The sequence below is a fragment of the Zeugodacus cucurbitae genome, chromosome 6 (assembly GCF_028554725.1).
Source record: "Zeugodacus cucurbitae isolate PBARC_wt_2022May chromosome 6, idZeuCucr1.2, whole genome shotgun sequence".
In the NCBI taxonomy this organism is placed as follows: domain Eukaryota; kingdom Metazoa; phylum Arthropoda; class Insecta; order Diptera; family Tephritidae; genus Zeugodacus; species Zeugodacus cucurbitae.
Genome location: NC_071671.1, coordinates 5,006,883 through 5,031,855, shown reverse-complemented (window position 1 = coordinate 5,031,855; position 24,973 = coordinate 5,006,883).

Sequence of the window (24,973 nt, the reverse complement as noted above, 5' to 3'; positions counted from 1 at the left end):
CTTAATTTACAGTTCATATGTACCAACAACAATTCTATCTTCGTTTCTAATTTCATTTGCCACAAAGTGTTACATTACACAATTGTTTTATTAATGTAATAAAATTAACGGTTGTTAAGTTTTATTTGGGCCATTTAGTGCCATACCTGTTGGTCCTTTTATGGTGTGCAAGTATTTATGAGCCTTTACTTGCTCCACTTGTGTAATATATTTTCTTTCAAATATCATCGTTATGTTTCTATTAGAATGTATTTTGTCTCGAAAACTTTGTTATTTACGACTTAACCGGTGAACTTTGTGGTTAATGGGAGTATTCAGAATAGACTCAAGTTAGTCGAATGTATATGCTCTATAAATGGAGAAACTCTTGTTTTGCGAAAATTTAATAATATTTAAGGTTGATCAAGATTTTTGAAAATCTACTGGGGAAATCTATGTTCTAGATGAAAACTCTTTCCTTATTCTCCCCCAAACACTTGCAGAATTTTTATCAGCATATGCAGTGCCGTAGAGTTTTTCGAAGTCTAGTTATAATGGAATTCATATTAGAAACTAAATTTTAGGGTTCTGAATTTCCATTTCAGACTTTGGAATACTCATAGACTTGGTACGAAGATATGCAACTCTTCAAGTTCAAGCAGCATGAACCAGACGACTCAGAATCTTAAATCGAAACCTTCAAAAGGTCATCAATATCTCTTGTTGTTGTTATTGTTGTGCTTTTCAAATATTCACTACAAATACAACATGTCGCCAAGCGCAATTGTCACGTCGTCAAGGACTTATAGCGAAGATCAAGCGAGACACGAACGGGCAATGGACTGCAACCAAAGCAACGCATCAAAACGGAATATCGAGAACAGACGGTGAATTGAAAAGAGAGCAGAGGAATACACACACACACAAGCAACAAAATTTAAATGTGTGCGTTGTAAATGCAAAAAAGCTAGTACTAGTAGGATAATGCAGCGCGAAAGCAACGCTGAAAAACAGTAAAGCTGCTCACGATGACACGCGACAGTGGTTGGCTAGATGAAAAGCTGGCAAAGCTGCAGCTATAATTGGAAAATCAGCTGTAAATAAACATGACAATGGAAGTGAGGGGGGGCAGCTTACATACGTGTGCTTTTGAAGGTGAGGGGTTTACTTGTCGATGGGAGGTGGGTGTCACATAAAACACAGTTTGGCATATTCGATTTATTTTGGGACCATGATGCTGCAGCGCGAACGCCAAGTGTCACGTGAAAGCTTCGCATATACACACAGGGAAAGTGTGCTGACTTTCGATGTACTCGCTGTTGTTGGCGCTGTGGCTGTGACTGCTGATTGAAGCACGTGTCAGACGGATTAAGTTGTTTCGTGCTAATATTCATGCTGCCAATCCAAACATGATATGCAATATTCCTACAAAATTATACTCACAGGGTAAACAAGCTTTCATCATGTGTCATATACTCCTTTATATATTGTGGATTGCTGGGTTTGTGTGTTGTACGCGCTAGGCAGCCAAAATGTATCGTCTTGCACGCTAAGGCTCAGCGTTAGCTCATCTTTGATAGACCCCACACACACTCATAATCACATATAGATGATATGATTTACTGCGAAGAGGCATGTTTGGCCACTGACTGTTGGAGCCACTGTTGTGAGGAATCTGTATGATGAGAAGTGAATGGAGTTGGATTTACATAAGAAATTTTCATTCTCACTTTCGTCGATTTGTTGACAAGCGTTTGCGGGGATTTTGAAATATTATAGAAATATACTGATTTTGCTAATTTGTACTGTTATAAATAATTTCTATAAAATTACGAAAATTTTTGGTGACAGAAAAGCTCTAATGAAAGCTGTGCTTCTTAGGCTGCGTGCATGTCGGAGCTGCGATAAGCGATAAGAGCGTCGATAAGAGCAGCGACAAGAGCATAGCGTCGAGTTATAGTTTTGTGTGGTGTGCATAACGGAGCTGCGATAAGAGCGTAAATTGCATTTGCAATTTAAGTTTTGTACAGTGAACAGCTAAAAAAATTAGTGATTCTGAAGAAGAAAATATTTTGTTGTTGACATCTACTGCTGCATATTATCATATGCATAATACTGAGGGGACAAAACGCTCGTTTTCGGCGCATCCTATGAATCAAGAAAGGCCAAATTTGGGAGAATTTCATCATCTTTATTGTAGCTTGAGACAGGATCCAAAAAAGTTTTTCGAATACATGAGAATGACAAGCGATACATTTGATTACATTCTGTCTCAAATTTCGGATCGACTGCAGCAAGGCTGGCGAAATATAGTAATAATATAGTAGTATAGAAATATAGTAATAAACCAAACAGTCGCAGGGCGACAGAATCAAACTGCTGAATATATTCGCAATGTATTCAAACTATACTTTTGTCATAATCCAATTTAATGAGTTTTTAAAATAAATGGCACAATAACACAAACTTAACCGTTTTAATAAGCATACGAGTATGCGACAAACGAAAAGAAACGGTACATTTTTGTTGTTCTGCTGCTCATAAGCATCAACAAATTACTATTGAAAAAAAAAACAATGGAAAAAACAACACAAATGCACTGTAAGCTTAAATTCATATTAAAGTAACAATTTGACAATAAAACACATGAAAACATATTACTGCACTTACTTTTTGTATTAAAATGTGTGGATATTTCTAAAGTCTTCCGTGTCCATCATTGATAAGAGCGAAGAAATTACTGACCTTCAATTTCTACGCTCTTATCGATGATAGCCAGCAAAGAGTGAGTTCGCGCGCTGCTCCGACATGCACACTTGTATTAAATTACATGTATCAATTTTCTACGCTTCGCTCTTATCGGCGCTCTTATCGCTTATCGCAGCTCCGACATGCACGCAGCCTTAGAATTTTGTCCAGAAATTTGGCCTCGAGATTTTGCATTTATCATCCGCCATATTTCATTATACCGAGTCGTAAAAGTTGTCTAAGTAAAGTAAGCCTCTGTGAAAGCTTAGCTCCACGGAACTTTGTCGAGAACTTTTGCTTTCGAGCTTTAGCTTTAACTGTGATCATCCGCCATATATCGTTATACAGAGTCGTAAATATTTTCTAAGCAGAAAAAGCTCGTAAAAAGGCTTACTTCACAAATCTTTTTCTCCTTGTTCTCGAGAATTGATCATCCATCGTATATTGAGACGAAGAATTTTTCTAAGAAAAACAAGCCCCTATAAAAGCTTAGATTGACTGAACTTTGTCGAGAACTTTTGCACTCGAGCTTTAGCTTTAACAGTGATCATCCGCTATATATCGTTAAACAGTGTCGTTAAAGTTATCGAAGCAGAAAAAGCTTTTATAATAGCTTAGCTCCACAAAATGTTGTTCTATTTGTGTCTCGGGCTTGAGCTGTTAAATAGATCATCCGTCGTATATTGAGACGAAGAAATTTTGTAAGTACAACAAGCTCTATAAAAGGTTAGATTGACAGAAATTTTCGAGAACTTTTGCACTCGAGCTTTCACACTGATCGTCAGCCATATTGTATTATTCAGAGCCCTAAAACTTTTTTACATAAAATAAGGTTTTATATGCATCAGAAAAAAGCCATTGTAGCCGAAACGGGAAGCTTATTTTTTTAATATATGTATTGTATAAGTATCTTCACTGCCGCCATTTGCCTTCTTACTATTAAGTACTATAGCCGTGAATTCTTCAACTAGAACTTCATAAACAAATAAAGAACCTGCTGTCGCTTACTTTGAGTGGCATTTGCTAATAAGTCATTATTCTTTTGAGTAAATATGAATTTATGAGGTACTAAATACTCATTAAATGCGCCACAAAAATTAACGGAATATGTCAAGACAGGCAGACAAAAATGGTGTTTCCTTATGAAAAGAAATGCCCAACTACTCGTTACAACACACAAACAAACAAGCAAAGCACAAATCGTCTAAAAGTGGCATCAACAGGCAGCGCGTTACTCAAGCTCCCCTTTAAAAGTTTAACATTTGTATTTCTTTGTAATGCAATTTTTACCATTTGATTTCACATCCCCCAAAAATTGACCGAGTTCATACATTAAAGACCCAAGCGCACAAGTTATTTATAGCCGCCACTTTACATAGCCCACCCACTTAGTACCTAACGGCGACCTTTGTGCGCCGCGCAGCAATGCTGAAAAACGGTCATTTTGCGCCCACTAAAACTTCCACAAAGTAAGAGAGAGGCACAAATGACTAATATGCCAACGCGCTTCCTGTTTTGGTAAACAAGCGTGTAATACACGAATTGGTGTATAAGAAATATTTGTTGAGTAACAAATGAAGTATACTTTCAGGCATATAGCCATTTTGTATGCCACACCGCCGGAGTGCTGTCAACTTAAACTTCAATTTTAATGGCGCAAACTTTTCACTTAAATTGCTTGGTGTTGTGTCTCAATTTTTGAAAGTACATATTTCTTTCGTTCGCTTGGCAGCGGAAGTTTTCGAAAATGTGGTTATTGAGAACTCGCTTGTTTGAAAAAAAAATGTTTCTGTCGAGTGGTAAAGGAAATGTTTCATATTTTTTGGCAGGAAGTATCTACAATTTAGATAATATAAAATTCGATTCGCACGTGTTTTGATATTATATTTTTTCGTTAGAAAATAATTCTATTTAAGACACTTAGTAGCATACTTTTGTGTTTAAGTATATTTGAAAAAGATACTATATTTTCCTTTGATATCTTGAGGTACTAGTTTCCTTTTCTAAAATACTAGAAAATAACGTAAGCCCAGAAGTGCACTATATCGCTATCCCTTCGAAATATTGACGTATCATCTCCCGTCCCGGTGATACTAGAAAATAAACTCAGCCCAAAAGTTGACTATATCGCTAATGAAGAACATTTTCATTTATTTTATTAAAGTGGTTGTGAAGACCCACTTAAAATTCGTAATTAAAAAAGCCAATTAGCCCGAAGCCTTTCCAAGCTTCAAATTACTCCAAGCGAAAGTAGAGTTAACGAAAAGCGGCAGCTATGAAGTTAAAACATTTTATGGCGCCTGAAAAAGGTGCTGATAAGCGCTGAGCACGTCCATTTATTATTAAATGTGCAGCTAGGTTTAACGGTACTGGCAGCCTACATACTTTCGTAGCCAGTTCACAGGTAAAACAATGTTCGGTGAGCAAACGAATGTGGTCACAATCAGGCAAACCGAACAAAAAAAAGAAGTAGAAACACATAGGTAAGCTCATATATGTAAGTACATTTGCGGTTAGCCAGTAGAAGAGCACGACGCTACTAAATATAAAACCAAGTTTCATTTTTCACCCACAATAAGCAGAATGGCCTAAAATGTGGCATAGACCAAGGCGCACATAGCGTATTCGCGCAAATTTGATGTGAAGTGACGTGTTGTGATGGGTTGAGCTACGCTGTCGAGTGAACTGAAGCGCAAGTGCTAATGTGCAGATAAGCTTTATGACGCTCGCTCACTTGCGGTCGCCAACAACAACAACAGCAACAACAGTCGTACAGTCGACGGCTAGCAATTGCTAACCCACCACTTTGCTTGCTGCGCTATCAAATTTAGCTAGCGCACTCAGGTTTTCACTTAGTTTATCGCGCTTCTGCATTTTTTAATTCACCTTGTTGCTTTTTATTTGCGCTCCGACGCGCTACTTTTACGTCAAGCGCGCACGAACACGCGGCCGCTGTGTAGGTGACGACCGCAGAGTGCCATTTTAGCGGCAATGCGACCGCTTTAGGCGCCGTTTTCCATTTGCGGTCGCTCTGTTTGTTGCCATTTCCGTTTCCGTCTGATAATGAACCTCCTTCTAGGTGCTGCATTTCACGTGCCGCTATCTGCTGCCACACATATAAACAGTTATATATAACTGCGTGTGCGTGCGCTCAGTCGCCTGCCTTTTATGTTTATTACTTTACTAAATTTAAATTAATAAAATTATTTTTATGCGCTGTAGTCGGTTGTTTTTTTTGTTGTTTTCCGCTTACTTTATTGCGTTTAGCGCAACGGCAATCACGGCACTCCTGGCTTATTTAAATAAACTCGCATAAATACATGGATTTGCTGTGCCGCTGGCTTTCAACTAATTCTCTGTGTGGTTTTGTATTGACTGTTGACTTGGCTTATGGCACTTGGTGGTCTCAAAAGTCATTTCATACCTACGTAATATACACAGAGAGAACGTGCGAGTTTATTCTTATTTACGTCGTCTACGTGTGCCTATTACGAGTAAGTGTTTTGTAAATAAAATTTGTAATTTTGTTTTTATTAAGAACACTCAAATATAACTGAGACCAACATAGATACTTGGCTGCTCCACTTATATATGTGGCTCATCATCCATATTCGTGGAAAGTTAAAAGTAGTGGAGAATAGCTGCTCATTGTTACCTCAAATCATTTGAACATTAAAAATAAACTATGCGCCGAAATGTTGCTTACATTTCGCAATACTGACGAATGCAGTGTATATTTTTCGACTGAATGTCTATATGCAATCAAAAGTAGGCAACATTGAAAAGGTTTATTGACTTTAACTGTAGTACCTTCAGCAGTCAATATTACAATATGTTCACGTTTGGTAGAATATGATATTCGATTTACCGATAGGCCTCTCAGAGCTAGTACTCAATCGTGTACTGTAAGTCTTAGTATCGCCGTAAGTGACATACTCTAACCTTAAATCTTAATTAGATCACACAGCTTGAAGAAATTGGCCCTCAGAAATACTCCCAAGATAATTTTATATCGATATAAGAAGGGAAAGTCATTGAGGAAGCACTTCATTATACTATAATGGGTATATATGAGACCAGTATTCTTATTAGTTTCACGTTGAGTCATTTTCTATTATCCTCTTTAAATCAATAGCACTCTTAAAATAGTAAATAGCGCTACTTTCTAGTATTTCAATTGCAAAATATGGCGAAATTCTGCAATATATTCTGCTCTATTTTTTAAGAAGTTTCATGCTGGATTCGTTCTCTTGCCATTTATACAGAAGATAGTTGTTCTCTCTCTCACACTGTCACAATTTAACATTCACACTCATTCCCTCTCTCTCTCTCTTCCTGATATACTCATACTCCTTTCTCACTTTCTCTCCTCTCCTTCTCCGCACGCCACAGCAACATGCTACGTAATTAGACATGCTTCCATCGCATAACTTCAAATAATTTCATAGTCACTAAGCTCGCCTTTGAACCTCATTAAAATTTTATGTCGTAAATGAATAGGTTGTGTCGAGGGAGTGTCAAAAAGTTTGAACGGAATTTTTTGAAATTTCAATATAAGGTATAAACTACAGCGCCACCTGCAACTTCAACTACACAAAAATAATACTTTTGAAGGTTTTGGTAGCTGCACACACAAGCTAGCGTATAACCTAGTTCAAAGAAAAAAAAATGGAGATAATAAATTGGGATATCCAATTTCAGTGGCGTTATAATTAGTGTACGTGATTCTATTTACTAAACTTCGGCTGGGAGACTGCCTTGAAAATTAATGAACACGTATGCGAGATGAGGTGTTGGAGCGAGGTGTTTTTCCGCCAAAGCAACGGTTGTAGCATAGATTGGGTGTGCTGAAATGTGAAATCACCCATCAAGCGGCACGTCGAACCGGATGTGTGAGGCTGATCTTCGGCAGCAGATGAAAGCAATGCAAAATAGGCTTGCGCTGACCCCTTCTAAGTACTAAGTAGATGCGCTGCCAGTATGGTAATGTGTTGCTCCCATTACGCTAACACCCAACAGACTACAGTTCAGCAAGCGCTTGTAGCACACCTTATGCGCCCTTGGAACGCCGTTGTTTCACATTTAAAATGAGTTGTGCGCGCCACATAAGCTCCACTATAACACAGACAAATTGTTTGACACCCCTGCAGTCGCACCAAAGACACACGCGCAAAATGCTTGTCAAAGCAAAAACTTTAAACTCAAAGTTTGCGAAATAACGAAGGATTAAGGGCAACTGGCGTCGCACAACGGCCACCCACCTTGCCTCATTACTGTGACATCCAAATTTTTCACAAACTGCTAATGTTTATAAATTAAGCATAAGATGTCAAGGTGGAAAATTTTCGAAAACAACAACAAAAGTATACAAAATGTTATGTGACAACTATCAAAGCAGTGTAAACTCCACTGAGCCTCTGCAGCAGCAACCCCAGCAGGGTGGCTCGTAAAAAAATTATGTTATGCGAAAGGCGTGCGCTTTTACCGTTATATAAAACACACACACATTTGCACAACTTACATTTGCACACAGTTCTTCTGTGCTCAACCTGCTACGCTAGGTGTCAAATATTTGCTGCGGATTCAACACTTTTTGCAGCAGCGTCTTCTCGCTGTGCCTCATCAACCCTGCGCAGCTTTCGCTGATACTCCCTTTTTGGTTGCTGCTGTTTTTTTGCTGCCGTGGCGTGTATGCTTTTAATTTTCATTAGCAATTTATATGTTGGCCTTATGTTGAAGTGCAAATCGCTTGTACGCCTAAAAGTATGCTAATTAATTTTTTAGTTTGAAAAATTCATGAGGCCATGGTAAGATAATATGTAGCGGAGTTTTCACAACGAATATATACAGCAGAATTTTAAACGAGAGAGATTTAGAAACGCAGCTGAGAGTTTTCAGCGACTCAAGGTCACTACGAATTTAGACAGAACTTCAGAAGAGCTGTGTAAATGGAGTAGAGTTCTTTGGTGTTATGAGAACATAGGTCGGCTAGTAAGATACTAAGTGTTGTTTTAATACACCACGTACTCTCATTTCTTCAAACATGGAGGCGGTGTATGAGAAGGTAGTCTCTCTTTGAACTATTCCGAATCCTGATTAGGAACTAAGGTTCAAATTGTGTAAGCAAAGTTCAATACTACCGAATAAGGACCAGTTATTACGACTACTTATAAATGGGACAGACAACTATTTAGTAAGTTGCTTAGCTTGTTTCTCTGTTGAATCTTTAAGCGGTATTCGAAGAAAGTTTATAAATTTGTTGGTTACTCTTACTGTAATAATATGGATCGGAGAGAGCGAGTTGATGAAATTGTGTTCTAAGTGAGTTCCTAATAAATTTATCTCACTTATGTAGTCCCCAGGAGATGTCAAAGTCTCAAATAAGCCTAACAATTGAAGAGTACTTATTAACAGTAAATGCTCTGTATTCAAAATTACTATGAAATCTCCCCAAATCCCAGATAAAATGCCATCAAAAAAATTTGGAATGTTAATCTAAAACTCAAATCCACATTTCGATGACAAATTCATTTGAAATGAGATTAGAATCCACAAAATTACACGAATATGCAGAGAAAAGTAATTTTTCCAGTGAAAAAGTTAAACAAGTGAAAAAAGCTTTCCGAGCCAAATGGTCAACTGAAATTGCGCTTATTATTAAATATGGAATATGCGAAATTGCGCGCATGAAATTACAAGCTTTTCTCTCTGTTTTTTTGTACCATTATTGCGCTTTTTCAGCATATATAAATATGTGCACACACTTAACATCACCGCAGTAAATGATTTTGTGGCAATCAAGTCATGTCACTGACTGTCTGTCATATTATTTTCTGTATTTCTCACAGCATTGTAGTGAAAAGCTAAGCGGATTAGGTCGCCAAAGTAACGATGCAACGGCAGTTGGGGTGGTCATATAGCAAAGAAGAGCTAAAACAATAGTCAAGAGGGAGTAATGCAGAGGCAGTAGGGGTCATGCAACAATGGCAGATGGGAAACCATTATAATTTGCCGCTTTGAAGTCACATATGAAAATATTTGTGAATGCGATTTTCCTCTGGATTTTTATTGTTGACCACTACGATAGGATTATGGGCGCTACAACAAGAGCCAGTGTTGGTACTCTAGGTATTATTCTTGCTTGTTTAGTTGTGTTCCCCTCATCGTGTTTTACATTTTAGCTTTGTGTAAAGAGTGCTTCGTATTGTTATAGATTAAAGTCTGCATAGTTTTTTAATTCGATTAAAATGATTTAAAACCAAACAGCTATCTCTTCCCTCAAGCTAGCAAGGACATTAAAAATTTTATTTGAGACAGGGTTCAACCAATTCTCCAATTACTAACATGCCTCCCATTTGATCCAGGTATGAAAAAATACCTATTTAAGTAGTATTTTCTTGGGTATGGATTAATAAATTATGGGTTGAGTTAACCCCGCATCAATTTTTAGTGAACTTTCACGACAACGATTTATCGGAAATCAGTACCTTCAGAGTTTTCGATCTCTCTGAATGTTCAGGACTCATTAACCTATGTGGCGGGCAAATGTTATCTAGTAGATATAATATAATTCAGATAATTTCTATTAATTCTGAAGATCTAATACAAAACAGAACGGAAACTGTTGGACCACCTATAATATCCGATGCATTTCTTTAAAGAAGCTTAGCAGTTCTCATATATTGGGTCTTCCTTCCGGATATTACTTTGTTACCCAGGTGTCTTGGACATATATTCTATATTTAATATGAAGTCACAATGGAAATAAGACGACCTCCCTCCAAATTGTACAGCCACATTGAATTCCAATGCAATATGGGCGCATGACTTATAAGATTTATCATGCTTTCAATGTTGGGCATCAATTAGAGGTTCCTGCTATCATACCTGTAGGCATATGACTGATGATTTCAAGCTGTGTGAAATAACGCTGTATTGAGCTTTATCAAGGTTTCATCGGAAACGCAACCCTCGTGCTGCCTAACATCCCATAACACTATGAGTCCAGTACGCCATCATTTTATCCATGAAAGTTATGCTCAGACAAAGCAGAAACTTCGTTAGCTAAACAAAAAGCTCACGTGCATTGGCAAGGATAATGGCCCTAGCAAGGAAGCACACACATCCGTGCGCATTGTACGTGCTGTGTTGTTGTTAACATGGGTTTGATGACAACAAAAGTAAGTGTAACAACACATGCTACATAGCTGACAACAAAAACTGCTGAACATAGCAAGTAACAAAATGGTCAGAAGTTCATAGAACCGGATGTAGGCAGGCTTTTGTGCGCTTATATACAACAACAAAAATACATACGTATGAGTGTGTAGCTAACAGCTGTTGACAATAATGACAATAGCAACAACAATAATTGAAGCGTCTGTTGCTGACAATGGCCCAACACAATGAACTATCACACAAAAATATGCAGTGAATCACACAGTTCAGCGGAAGCTTTTCATCTGCCGACTGCATTTGGTGATCGATTAGTAAGCGCGTATGTCTCGCTGTGTGCGCACAGCAGGTTCGAAAGGTCACATTTAACCCTCGCCTGAGTAAATTCGCTAGCGAAAATTGAAAATCGTTATAACCGCTTGAAAAAGTGTCAACTGCAAGTGATCGATTCCAAAGCTCCACCATTTTGTGTGGCTGCTGGACGCGACGCATGGTTTGGGGGTGAACACGTGATTCACAAAGTTAATTGCGCATTTCCACACACACACAGTCAACTACAATTACAACAATGTGCTTGCTTAGACCTTTTAGTTACATTTTATGTGCGTTGTTGTTGCCTTTTTTATTGTACCACAGCCAACACGTACAACACACGTGCCCATTATCGATAATTAATTTTTAAATGCAACAACTTTGTGGTGAATTGAACATTTCGTAAAATTTGTTGTTGCTGTTGTTGTTGTGTGAGTAACAGTTCAACTGCATGGCGTATCATTAAAATGTTAATGCACGAATTGCTTTCAATTGAATTTTATTTGTCATTGCGTGCTTTTGTTGGTTATGCGTAGATGGTTGTGGAGTTGTGCTGAACATGTAAAGGCGCCTAAATTTACTTTTTTTATTCATTTTTATACCCAACAGGGTCCGTCTGTCTGTCTGTATATATACGAAGTAGTCCTTCAGTTTTTAAGATATCGTTTTGAAATTTTGCAGATGTTATTTTCTCTTCAAGAAGCTGCTCATTTGTCGTAACTGCCGATGTCGGACCACTATATCATATAGCTGCCATACAAACTGAACGATCGGAATCAATGGCTTGTATGGAAAACTGCCGCAATTTACTACATATCTTCACGAAAGTTAGTGTGAGTTATTGTTCAGAGAAATAACTTAATCTCCGAAAAAATTGTTCAGATCGGTTCGCTATAGCATACAGCTGCCATACAAACCGAACGATCGGAATAAATGGCTTGTATGGAAAATTTCCGCATTTGACGTGGTATCTTCACGAAATTTGACTTGGATTACTGCTTAAGATAATAATATAATCTCCGAAGAAATTGTTCAGATCGGTTAACTATATAACCTTAATGTTTCTAGCAAACAACCCGGCTAAAAGGAATTAGTAAAATGTTTTCTTTTTTTTTTACTTACTTTTTCTTACGTCTTTAGATTTGCTTAAACACATAGTTACTAAAAGAAATGCACCTGTTAAGGGTATATTAGCTTCGGTACAGCCGAAGTTAACGTTTTTTCTTGTTTATTCATTTTTTTATTTCTTTTTTTACTTCATCCCAAAAAGTTTTGTTTTATTTAATCATATATACCAAATTTTCGAGCTTTTAAGCTTAAAGCTTTTATTTTTTAATGGTTCATACAAAAATTGTTACTAAACTTAGCTTTTATTGGAAAATATATTCTAACTCTATAGAGGTAGCTTATATTTTTGTTATTCTTAAAAAGTAAAGCTGAATGTTGTAGGAGCTTTAAGCTCTGTAAACTTTTTATAAAACCCAAGAAACTTGAAACCTTTCCAAATTCGACTTAATATGTTTACTAATGGCTTCTATTTGTTTTCAAAGTCTTTCTCCAGAAATATAATCAATAAAGACATATGTATTCTCGAATTCGTCCTTAGGCTCTCATAATATGACATCATTAAGGACTTGTAGACCTGTATAAATTAAATATCATAGTGAGCTAGTTTTCTATTATATAAGCAACTTATTACGATTTACTGAAATTATGCAATTTTTAAATCAATGCCATATCAAAAGCATTATTCTATTATTATTCAAGTAAAACAAACTTAACGTATTACTTGCCTCCTTTGTGAAATCAGTTCAAAAACTGTTAACGAAGTGCCTTATAAACAGTACTTTCTTTTGGAAAAATCAAGGAAAATGTATCAACTTTAAGGTGAAAGCTTCAAAGATTTTAAAAGCTCTTTAGATTATGAAATCTGCCACTGTTTTATTTAAACCATAAACATTGAAGTAATTTATTGCTTAATTTCTCATTCTAATGATACCAAAAAATCACAGCTTGACGATATTTGAATAAAAGCTTAATATTATTTCTCAATTTTGCCTTTAATATGATCAGAGTTTACATTGTTTACACGACTGCTAAATTTTATTATAATTTAAATGCAAATTAGTATGTAAATGTAATTTAGCAGCTAACAATTTTCTGCTTCACAAGAAAGTGAATAAGGTAGAAAGAGAGTGAAAAGCTTTTTTTATTTTGTTTTTTTTTGGAATCCACTACAACAAATATTCATATAAACAACTGACTGGCTAAATTAAAAATATGTAAGGGGCGAAACTATTAAAAAGCTTGTGAGCGAAGGGTTTAACTAATACTCACATACAAAGCAAGAGTCACTCCTTATGGCTAAGCAACGCAGCAAAAGTGAAAAAAGAAGAAAAAACGTGAAGCTATGGCGGAGAGCTGGTTAGACTAAAACACACAATTGCCAATTAAGATTTATGATGCGTAACGAAAATAAAAGAAAACCCTGCAACACGACACAACAAGTGCAACAACAACACCATTACAAAAAGGCGAGTGAAAGTACGAAAGCTTAAATTGCTACCATGCAACTACGCCTTGTGGTATGCAATGCATATGAAAGTGACTGTGCTGACCCCACAAACGAAGGCAGACGTAGACGCAGACGCTGACACTGCGCACTTGGGCGTTGAAAATTGAAAGCGCCAAATTAAACTGAATGAAAATATGTTCGGCACACACACTCACAGAGTGTGCTCGTATTTGTCACAAACACACTCGCACACACACTCATTTGCATTAGTCGCGTTGACCGTCTGTCGGTTAAATAGTGTGGGCGGGAAGCGTGAAAAAGTATAATAGTGGCGCAGCAACAGCAGCAAAAAAAGGTCACCAGCCACATTTGCACTTAAATTGGCAACAATGATGAAAACATGCGCTGGCAGTGCGGCGTGGCGATCGCAAGCTGTGCGTCGGCAGCTGCTTTGGACTAACAAAAAATGTCTAGCTTTTTTGCATTCATTTTCATAGAGTTTATTATTGCTTTTTGCGATTTTTTTTTTATTTTGTTTTGAATTAAAGCGTGCATTTTTCATGCTTTGATTGCCATGTGTTGCACGAATTTATTAACATTTTTTATTGCTGCTGCCACATATACACCATACAATCTGTGCTTATAAAAAGTTAGTTATAAAATTTATTACCGTTTTATTATCACAACAACAATAACTGCTGAGAGTTATTAATGCGTTTGACTTTAAAAACTATTCATGCAAAAATATTTTTATGACTATCGGGAATATTTATAGGAAATACATGATTTTGGTATGGAATTTTTTTAGAAATAATTTAAATAGAATCTCAAACCCTATTTTTTTAACCATCGTGCCTTAATTCCTCTCTATGGCGACGTAATCCTCACGAATAAAAAAATCGATAACTTCTTTCGAGCTATTTAACATCGTATACTAATCTAAAGAGAATAATTGAAGACCCTATCTAGTAGGAGATACTACAAGTCATCTAGTTTCTTAAGGACAACATTAAAAATTTATTTTCAACCTCAAGGTATTCCTTTGTGACAATTCTACTAAGTTGTATGTAGCTGATAAGTCGCTCTAGACCAAAATTTCCATGCATAACTTCATCAAAAACTCCACTATTCCAATTTTAAAGGTTTCCTATGATAAATTCAAAATCCGTGAAAGCAATTTCAAATATGTTTCAAAACGCTTTGCGGTTGTGGGTAGGGTTTGGGATCCACCACATAAAACCGAAGTACCAATGAAAAATCGACGAATAACTTTGAAGTCGTAGATAATTTCGTATACCTGGGATCCAGCATCAACAACACCAAGAATGACAGCCTCGAAATCCAGCGCAGAATCACTCTTGCCAACAGGTACTACTTTGTACTGAGTACGCAATTGAAAAGTAAAGTACTCTCTCGACGAACCAAAATCATGCAGAAGCGTGGACGATATCAACATCCGATCAGATGGCACTAGGAGTTTTCGAGAGAAAGGTTTATCGCAAGATTTATGGCGACGGCGAATACCGCAGACGATGGAACGATGAGCTGTACGAGTTACACGACCGCATTGACATGGTTCAGCGAATAAAAAGACAACAGCTACGCTGGCTAGGTCATGTTGTCCGAATAGACGAAAACACTCCAGCTCTGAAAGTGTTCGATGCAGTACCCGCTGGTGGAAGCCGAGGAAGGGGAAGGCCTTCACTCCGTTGGACCAACTGGCGCCGAACTGCGAGAGAAACCGGCTAAACGGTTTCCACGCCAATAACATACATACATATTAAGCAATATTTACAAAATAAAGTTCCACTGGGGCTATAACTAGATTATCGATAGAGTTTGAATAAAGATTTAAGTAAATAAATTCTCTCTTTGTAACCTTTTTAGAAACGTTGACTATCAAGAAATTTGTTTTTGTTTTTTTCTGAAACTATTTGATCGAATGTTTCAAAGAGTACACGATTAGCTAAGATCGAGATTCCACAGCAAACAAAAACCAAAACCACTGAGTGAGTACTATTGAATTGAGAGAAATTTTGATATCCAAGGCTACTTGAAAAGCTACATAATTATATCTTTATTTACAGCCCTATTCTGTGCACTTTACAAATTCAACAAATTTTTAATTTGTAAAAAATTAAAATTTATCAAGCATTTCGTATTCTGTGTCTAAAATAAAAAGCTCTTTTCTTTATAAGTTGTTAAGAAGTAAAATCCTCTTGACAAATAAAATATCTCGCTGTGGATAGTTGTGAAAGTGAATTTGTTGCAATGGAGATATTTTACTTTTGTCGTTAGTTTTATACAAAGAGGAAAAATATGAACATGTGGATGGCTCGCGTTATTGAGCCGTTTTTATAATATATTAAGAAGTTTATTTTTCCGTTTTTTGTATAAAAAAATGAGGATAATGAGGGTAACATTGACGAAATTGTTTGCTTAGCAAATTTTTGCCAACAAGGAACAACGTTTAGATTTCGTAGTCCCCATGGAACTTTTCTGAAGCTAAACTTAACAACCAACTAAATCAAAATTGCATTCCAAAGAGTTTTAAATATATTATAGAGGACATATGTATATGTATTATATTATGAAGTATTCTACGGCTTTGCGGGGGAGCAAAAGACTATGGAGGATCTGGGATGGAAAAATGAATATATAGAGGCTCTGTCATTTAATTATCAATCAACTTTATTTACGCGCGGCACTCCCTGTTAGGTTAGGTATAACCCTGTCATCTATATAGAGTAAATGGAGTTGTGAAACAAACCAAATACTTGGCATCAGGTCTGAAAGGCTTCCGTCGATATCTCGACATCAGAATCGGATAGACAGGCTGATAACTCTTTGGTCAATCATAAACCAAACTTATCAACGAAGCCACACTGAAGAAGGCTCGGTTAAAACAAACACTCATCCAAATAACGGCCTTTTGCATGAAAAATAGTGCCAGCTTCGGAGCATGGAATATTTGCGCACCCTAAGAAAAGTCTAGACCAAAAGCAATGGATTTATTGTGAAATTGAAGTTAAATGATTAACTATTTTGAAACAAATATTGAAATGTATTTCAAAACTTACGTTAAAAAATAATTCAAATCAATTTTTCAATTCAATTCGAATAGAATTGGACAGAATCAGCTGTTTCTGTTTACATTATTTTGTTTCCCTATGCGTACTGAAGCTTTTTATTTTATCAAAATTGTCACAGAATACCAAAAAAGTTCTTACTTGATAAAAATCCGAAAAAATTTTAAACTTTTTTGTTATTTTGTCAAGTGCACAGAATAGGGCTGTTAGTCCAAATAAAAGATTTCGAGCTTTATAACCATTAAATACTTGTGCTTGATCTTATGCTCCAGCTGAGCTCTATAAAAGACTACCCTTTAAAATAAAAAGTATATTCACCTACCATATTGTCTACTTTGTCAGTCTGCTCCTAGTTTTTCATACTAGTTTATAGTAAATTCTACTCATTTAGAAACCTTATCACCACACAGCATTGTTATTGTAGACACCAACATATCAACACTTTCGTATAAACTTTTCACTCAGTTCAACATAAAATTTGGCTAGTCTTAGTGTCCTGTAGTGTCTGCCATAAGATAGCTCGCCAGACATACAAATCAACACACATAAAAGCAAATTTCAGACACGAATCCGCAAGCTCTTGTCTCCAACAGCTGCGAGACTTAAGCAGTTGGAGTTCATGAATGCGCAGCTCTGTATGCTTAAGCATTAATGTGCTCCGCATATATATGCATGTTTACCACACACTATCTTCCAGGGCGTCTGCTTTTGGGCATATCCCTACTTGCCACTACTTTTGTTGCAGACACGCATGACGCTAATGTTGTTTGTTACTGCTTCTTCGGTGCTTCTCATGCAGCAGTCGGGATTATTAGTGCTCTTTTGTGGTTAATTAGTGTTGGTGTAATTTTTCCATACACACAAACATATGTACATTGTCTTCTTACGAGTGCAGAAACTACAGATTTCTTTGCTTTTATACCAGAAGCTCTTCTCACTACAGCGCCTGTGGGAGTTCTTGACGTGCTATATGAGTATTTAGTAAGCGCTTTACTTGCTTTAGTTCGTAGAATGTGAAACATAAGGCAGTTGAGGAAACGTATTTTTGTATATACATATGTATGTGTATGTTAGCCTTAAGCGAAGTTGGTGAACTTGTCGAAAAGCTGCTACGAAGTCTTTTGTTCTAATTTTTTTGGTGTCGTTGACCTCTTGATACTTCATTTCAGCTTCGGAAACCATTTTCCTGCCTCTAAAACTATATTCTCTAGCAAAATTATAAAATATAGACTAATACATAATTAAAGCTTATTAGAATCTAAGCCCAAAAAAGTGAAGCTTTACTAAATTTGTAACCTTAAAGTCCACCTATTATTTCTGTCGTTGTTGTTATGCGCTTTCGTTATTTTGTTGCTTATTGTGGCCGCCACTCTGGCGTATCGCGCCATTGACACAATTATTGTATATATTTATTTTTTTGGCTTTACTTTATGACCCCTAACTAATGGGTCTCATTATGTGGCACATTTACCGTTAAGCGCCTTTTCAGCTGATTGTCAATTGCATTGCCCAAACGTCTGCCGCACACATATTGACCCACACTGAGGTGTGAGAGGTTAGCTATATGAATTTGTCTATATAAAAATGCCACCCTCTCATATCGCCGTCCATTCGAGTAACAACAGCAAAGCGGTCATCATCTTAATCATCGCGGTGTTGGTGTTTCATCCCCCACAGATAGCAGCAGGTACAAACTCATCAGTCCAATTCATTTCGTTTTATATCTTTCAATGTTCTTTATTTTCATTATATGAGTCACTTTCATACGATTGAGTATACCTTGGTGTGTTTTTACTATATTGCTGTTGTTTTTGCTTTTTATTGTTATTTCTTACATTAATTTGACTTGGCTTGTTGAGTTTTTTCGAGGTTTCCGGTTGACTTTGCGAGTATTGTCTGTTGGAGAACCTTAAATTGAGTTCCTTTGCTCTTTTCAAACGTTGGAAGGATGAGATCTGAGGCTCGATAGAACTTTAACAGAATTTGATTTAAAGTATCTGTGGTTCAAACGTCAATATTCAATGTCTAGAACTTAAAACTCTGAAACTCAACACTTACATACATATATCAATAACTCTTGAGTAAAACCGGCTCCACACTCTGACAATTTTTTTTATTTGATATATGAACCCAATCCAGGAGCATTTATAACCTCTACAAGGTTTGTCGCCCGATGAAAGAACTGAGTAACTGCCTGAGTAAGGAAATGCTTCTTCTTTCTCCATTAAGTTTAATTACAGTTACTCCGCTCTGCTTTCCAAAATTAACATAATACTCAAAATTAACTCCACATCCGTTTAAAAGCGGTGAAAAACATCCCTGTTAAATCCACTTCTCACTTCGAAAATAATAATTTTTCAAATTTCAGCTAAACAAGCTTGCCAACTGTAAACTGAGACTTCATAAAAACGAATTTGAACTGAGGCGAGGATTAAAAAGTATATTGTCTAATAAATCTACGCACAACTTCGCCGCCTCTCTGGTGAGCTGCTGCCTGCCTGCTGTGGTTGTCTAAGCAACATTAATTGCAGTAATTAAAATTTTCACGCATGAATTTAGCAGTAGAAACACGTACGCCTTGCATGAGCTTAATTATATGGCAAGCTTGCTTTATGAGTATACACATACTCATTATTTTACTCATACTCGAACTCATATTACCAACTACATATTTTTCTTAAATTCAACACTTTTTACGATTATTATACAGAGAAGTACATGCTGTTCGTTGTACTTATTGCCTGGTGTGGTGCTGGTGGTGGTAGTGGTTGGGGATGTTGGCGGTGGCAGTCATAACGAGCAGATCTCCCACTAATAATAACCGTTCGACTGTCTACCCCTTTAATGTGTAGACATTCTCACTTCCTTTGCGCTAATTAGTGGCTCATACACACATTTCTTGTATTTGTTGTTGTATGTGTACATATTCAACAAATTATCGTAAAGTTTTTTTGGTGAAAATGTTGTTGCCACTTTCGTCATATTCAAAGGATTCCGTCGCTTATTTGGCTGCCGACTTGCCTCAAGAAAAATATTTACTGCGTTGTTGTTGGCGTTCTCTTGTCCTTTATGCTGCCATATTTGTATGTTGTTGCGTCTTTAATGAATTCAATTAAAATGCTGCTTAATTAACATCATCATCATAACAACGCCACATTAGAGTAAATATATGTTGTAGCACAGAGTGGAGTTGTCGCTTTGGAGATGGCAGGAGATAGAATTTTTTAAAGAGTCTAAAAGTGTCTTCAGCTATAGATATCCCGCTTTTTGGAGCTTTAAAACCCTATGCAGTAGTCATCAGTTAGGCAATAGTTTCACAATAATCTAGAATTTCCACTTTTCTCGAATACATAAGCATAATTTTAGGCGGAATAAAATTTAAGCTTATTTTTCCTTCATACAAAATTATAAATTTGAAATTCTTAAATGGTTTATATACGAAAAATCATATATATTACATGTTTCCAGAGGGTCTACTTTGGTTATTTAACTATTGTTTGTGCTTGGTGCTTATAAGTTAAGTTTTCGCTATCAATTTTCATAAAATAAATTCTTTCATTTCCTCAATTATAATAAAATAGAGTAATTTAAAATATTTCTTTTCTTTTCTTAAAAAAAATACACCAAAGAAGCTCTAAAAATTTAATCTTTATTAATGAAGGTCTCTGAAATTGCGAATCCTCCTTCTTTAAAGTACACAATACGTGAAAAGACAACGTTCAAGAGGGTAACTTAAGAAAGCATGTCATTCTAACTCGAGCTGCTGCAAATAAATATGATTGAACTAGGTAGTATACTATATGAAAAGGAATGCTTGTTCCTCGTTTAGTTGATGAGAGGTCGTTGACGGTACATATGACTTACTTTATGATCCGAACCTCTGAGGGTGAAATGCACTAAGCAAACATTTTTCATATACGTCCTCTCACACCTATACTATATATTATGGGGGTTTAACTGTCGGTACGCACATACTCGTGTAACTGTACATTTAAAAGATATTTCATGCTTACACTTTTATTGCGCTTGAAAGCCTTCCCCAACTACCTTCTGCATTATTACTATACATAATACCATTTGCCTTACACCTTAACGGATTTACTCTGAGCTGAAAAGAGAGTGTGGGCGAGTGAGTGAGTGCGAGATGAATGATGTCCATGTGTTGCTCATTTGTCGGGATATTGTCAAGAATATGTTTTTTGTATGAAAAATCCTGTGATTTGTTCTAAGATTAAGTGTGAGTGCATGTGAGCGATTCAAGGGGGAATAACTGAGGTAGTGAATATGTTGGGAGTAAAAAAATTGATGGGTAGAAATTTGGAATTAGTTTACATTTCATACATTCGAAGCAAAAAGAACTCAAAAATTATACACTTTTATTATTTTAGGAGAGAATGTTTTATTGTTTCAAAAATATAGAAATATTATTAGTGATTTTTATTCAATTTCGATCTTGATCTGTTCACTTTAGAGGTTGGCTTTCAGTAGTAAAGAAAAAAGTATTAAAGGTTGAGAATATTGTGGAAACTTTCACGTGATATTTATAGGTGCTTTTACATGAAAGCTTTCTTAGAAAAGCTTTTAGCTTATTTTCAATTGAAAGCTTTCTTTGAGAGCTTTGAGTTTCGTTTTCATTGAAAGCTTTCTTTGAGCGTCTTTTTGAATAAAAGCTTTCTTAAGGAGATTTAAGCGTCTTTGAATGAAGGCTTTTATTTACAGAGCTTCCACCACGCAGAAGTATTATCATCAAAACTCTTATTACCATATGTCTCATATTCATTTTCATCAAATGTAATCACGATTGTGGAACTTTCATGTCCTTCACGAACTTTTCGTACTTTGAGAAATAATAATTAATTATAAAAGTAAACTAATTACGAGAATGCAAAAGCAACTGGAGAACCCACATGACACTTTGAAGTTCCTCTTGCTAGTTCAAACAGAACTAGAAATGCAAGCACATATTTATTTGCTTTGTAGCAGCCAAACGAAGTAATCACTTCGAAGTGCTTTAATGCCAAAAACAGCAGGAAACTGCAAAAGATAGAGTGAGAGAGCGCGTGGTCAAACAAACTTTAAGCTTTGCACGCACGGAACACGAATTGCAAACAAAAATTCGACAAACAAACCCAAATACGACGAGTAACTAACCAAATAAGCGCATACGCAAAATGCACGTTCGCCTCACACTCACACATACTCATACCACCAGTATTTACCCAGCAACTGCAAATGACATTTTAATAAAAATATAATTTTCAACCAACAGTTTTCGCAAATAAACCGAAGCAAACCAAGCCAAAGTATGAATTGCAGCTCGTTAACGCCTGCAAGTATGCTACGCCAAAAATTATTGCAAAGTTAAAAGAAGTTCCTGCTAGCATCCAAAACTGGGAGCTGGATAATGTGGTGCACAATTTTTGGGCAAATCAAATACACCACCAATTTGTTGTTTGCGCTGGACCCACAAGCCTCCACACCACTGTTACAAAGCGAGCAAAAGCAAACAAATGCAAAAGCGCATGAAGGCAAACACCGGAAACTGTCACGGACACACCAAAGCACATACTATATATTCTCACACACTTAGTATCTGTGGACCATAGAACGTCACAAATATGTCACAAATGATACTTTGCTACACTGGAGCTCTTTTGGGCAGCACAAAAGTATAAGTAAATATGTGGCGTTGCAATCGTTAACGGTAATGACGTATTGTTTGCTCAGTTTGTGCTGGAAAGAATTAGTTAGTCTGCGTGTGATGTCGCTTCAGTGGCTAGCATTGAAATACCAACCCAAATACCAACTTGAAATGTTTGCAATTGGAGAGCAATTGTGACGCACTTATCGTCAGTTTTCTATGTTGTTGCACAAACAACTTATGAAAGAAAAGAAGAATAAATGTTGACTTAAGAAATTATTTGATCATTGCTATGAAGTTATTGTTGACTGGGGTGGAGATATTTTTCAGCACGAAAGGTAAACATAAGTGCAAAAATTATTCATAAAACTGCAACGAAATTCAAACATTTTAGAAAAATTGTGGCTCCCAAAGGTAGGCTTCATTGTTAATAGGTTTACTATGTAGGATGTTTCCAGAGGTAATGCGTTTTATCGAAGAATGTATGTGATTGGCGTGGAAACTGTTTAGCTGGTTATAGCCGAATCGATGATAGCGCGCCACTCCTCTCTTTCCCTCACAGTTCGGCGCGGAACTATGTCAATGTCGTCGTATAACTCGTACAGCTCATCGTTCCATCGTCTGCGGTTTTCGCCATTGCCAATGTTTAAGAGACCATAAATCTTCCGCAAAACCTTTCTCTCGAAAACTCCTAGTGTCGCCTCATCGGAAGTTGACATCGTCCAAGCTTCTGCACCATAAAGTAGGACGGGAATGATGAGGGACTTGTAGAGTTTAGTTTTTGTTCGTCGAGAGAGGTCTTTACTTTTCAATTGCCTACACAGTCCAAAGTAACACCTGATGGCAAGGTATACGAAATTATCTACGACTTCGTAGTTATGACTGTCAACAGTGACGTGGGAGCCAAGACGTGAATGCGCTGACTGTTTGTTCGATAACAGGAGATATTTCGTCTCTTCCTCATTCACCTCCAGACCCATTCCTTATCCAGGCGGGAAAAGCAGAACTAACGGCGCGGGTATTGTTTCCAATGATATCAATACCCTCGGCGTACGCCAGTAGCTGTACATTCTTATAGAAGATTGTACCTTCTCTGTTTAGCTCTGCGGCTCGTACTATTTCCAGTATCAGATTAAAGAAGTCACACGAGAGCGAGTGACCTTGTCTGAAACCTGGTTTGGTATCGCATGGCTCGGAGAGGACGTTCCCGATCCTGACGGAGCTTTTGGTGTTGCTCAACGTCAGCTTACACAGCCGTATTAGTTTTGCGGGGATACCAATTTCAGACATGGCGGCATAAAGGCAGCTTCTTTCGTTCGAAAGCAGTTTTAAAATCAACAAAGAGATAGTGTGTGTCGATCCTATTTTTACGGGTCTTCTCCAAGATTTGGCGCATGGTGAATATCTGGCCAATTGTTGATTTTTAAGGTCTAGAGCCACACTGATAAGGTCCAATCAATTTTTTGACGGTGGGAGGCTTATCCCAAGGTAGTTGGCGCATATTGTGGGGTCTCTCTTTTTGTGAATTGGGCAGAGTACACTTAGATTTCAATTTTCGGGCATGCTTTCTCCCGACTATATTCTGCAAAGAAGCTGATGCATGCACCTTTATCGAAGAATAGCTTTCGAATAATCTTTAGAGAGGACCCACATTTTGACGAGTAAAATCTTGGCACCTAATGGTATGCTTCATTTTGAGCAAATTAGTAGAGTGCTTTGAGAAGTAAGTAAGATTAGATGTCTGGGATGATGCAAATTTCCGGTTTACGCAATCAAAATTAAGCTCTACGTGAAGCACGAGTTTACCAATGAAGCTTTCTTCAATTTTTACGCCATTTCTAAGACATTAGTTTATGATTATAATGGAGTCATATCAAGAAATGAGCTTGCCAATCAATCACCAATCAAGTAATTTCACTTCATTAGATTACTCTTAATGAAGAATGATAAAACAGACGCGACAGAACACTTGGAAGCAAACATATGGATCACACTATTCGCAGGATAAGACCGGCTATTATGGAAAAGTAAATCAAAATCGGGCAGATAAAAGAAAAGAAAAGAAAAGAAATAGTAAATAGTGTATTCTTCGAACAATTGAATGGTTATAGCTGATATACCTTAAATAGTTTTGAGAAATATTTGAATTATTAACCAATATTTTTATTGAGGATATTGAAAAATTGAGCAATAGACTACCTCCACTATTTTCTTTCAAGCTTTATTTCTAAACCCAAAAATCCTAAAAAGGTTCAAAATTATATTCCTCATGCAATGACCACTGAATACAGACACCTACAGACACATATTCAGCGAACCAGTCAAAACTCATTTACAACTCATTTATTTCGTTAGTCACTTTCACCGAAAAAAAAGCGCAGCATGTTGCATGCCACACGTATGAATTAGCGACTGAGTCATCGTTGCATGCAGTGAAACTCAAATGTTTCATATTTTTCTATAATTTTTTTTTTGTCGGCTGTCACTTTCTACAACTTAATTTACGGCAATAAA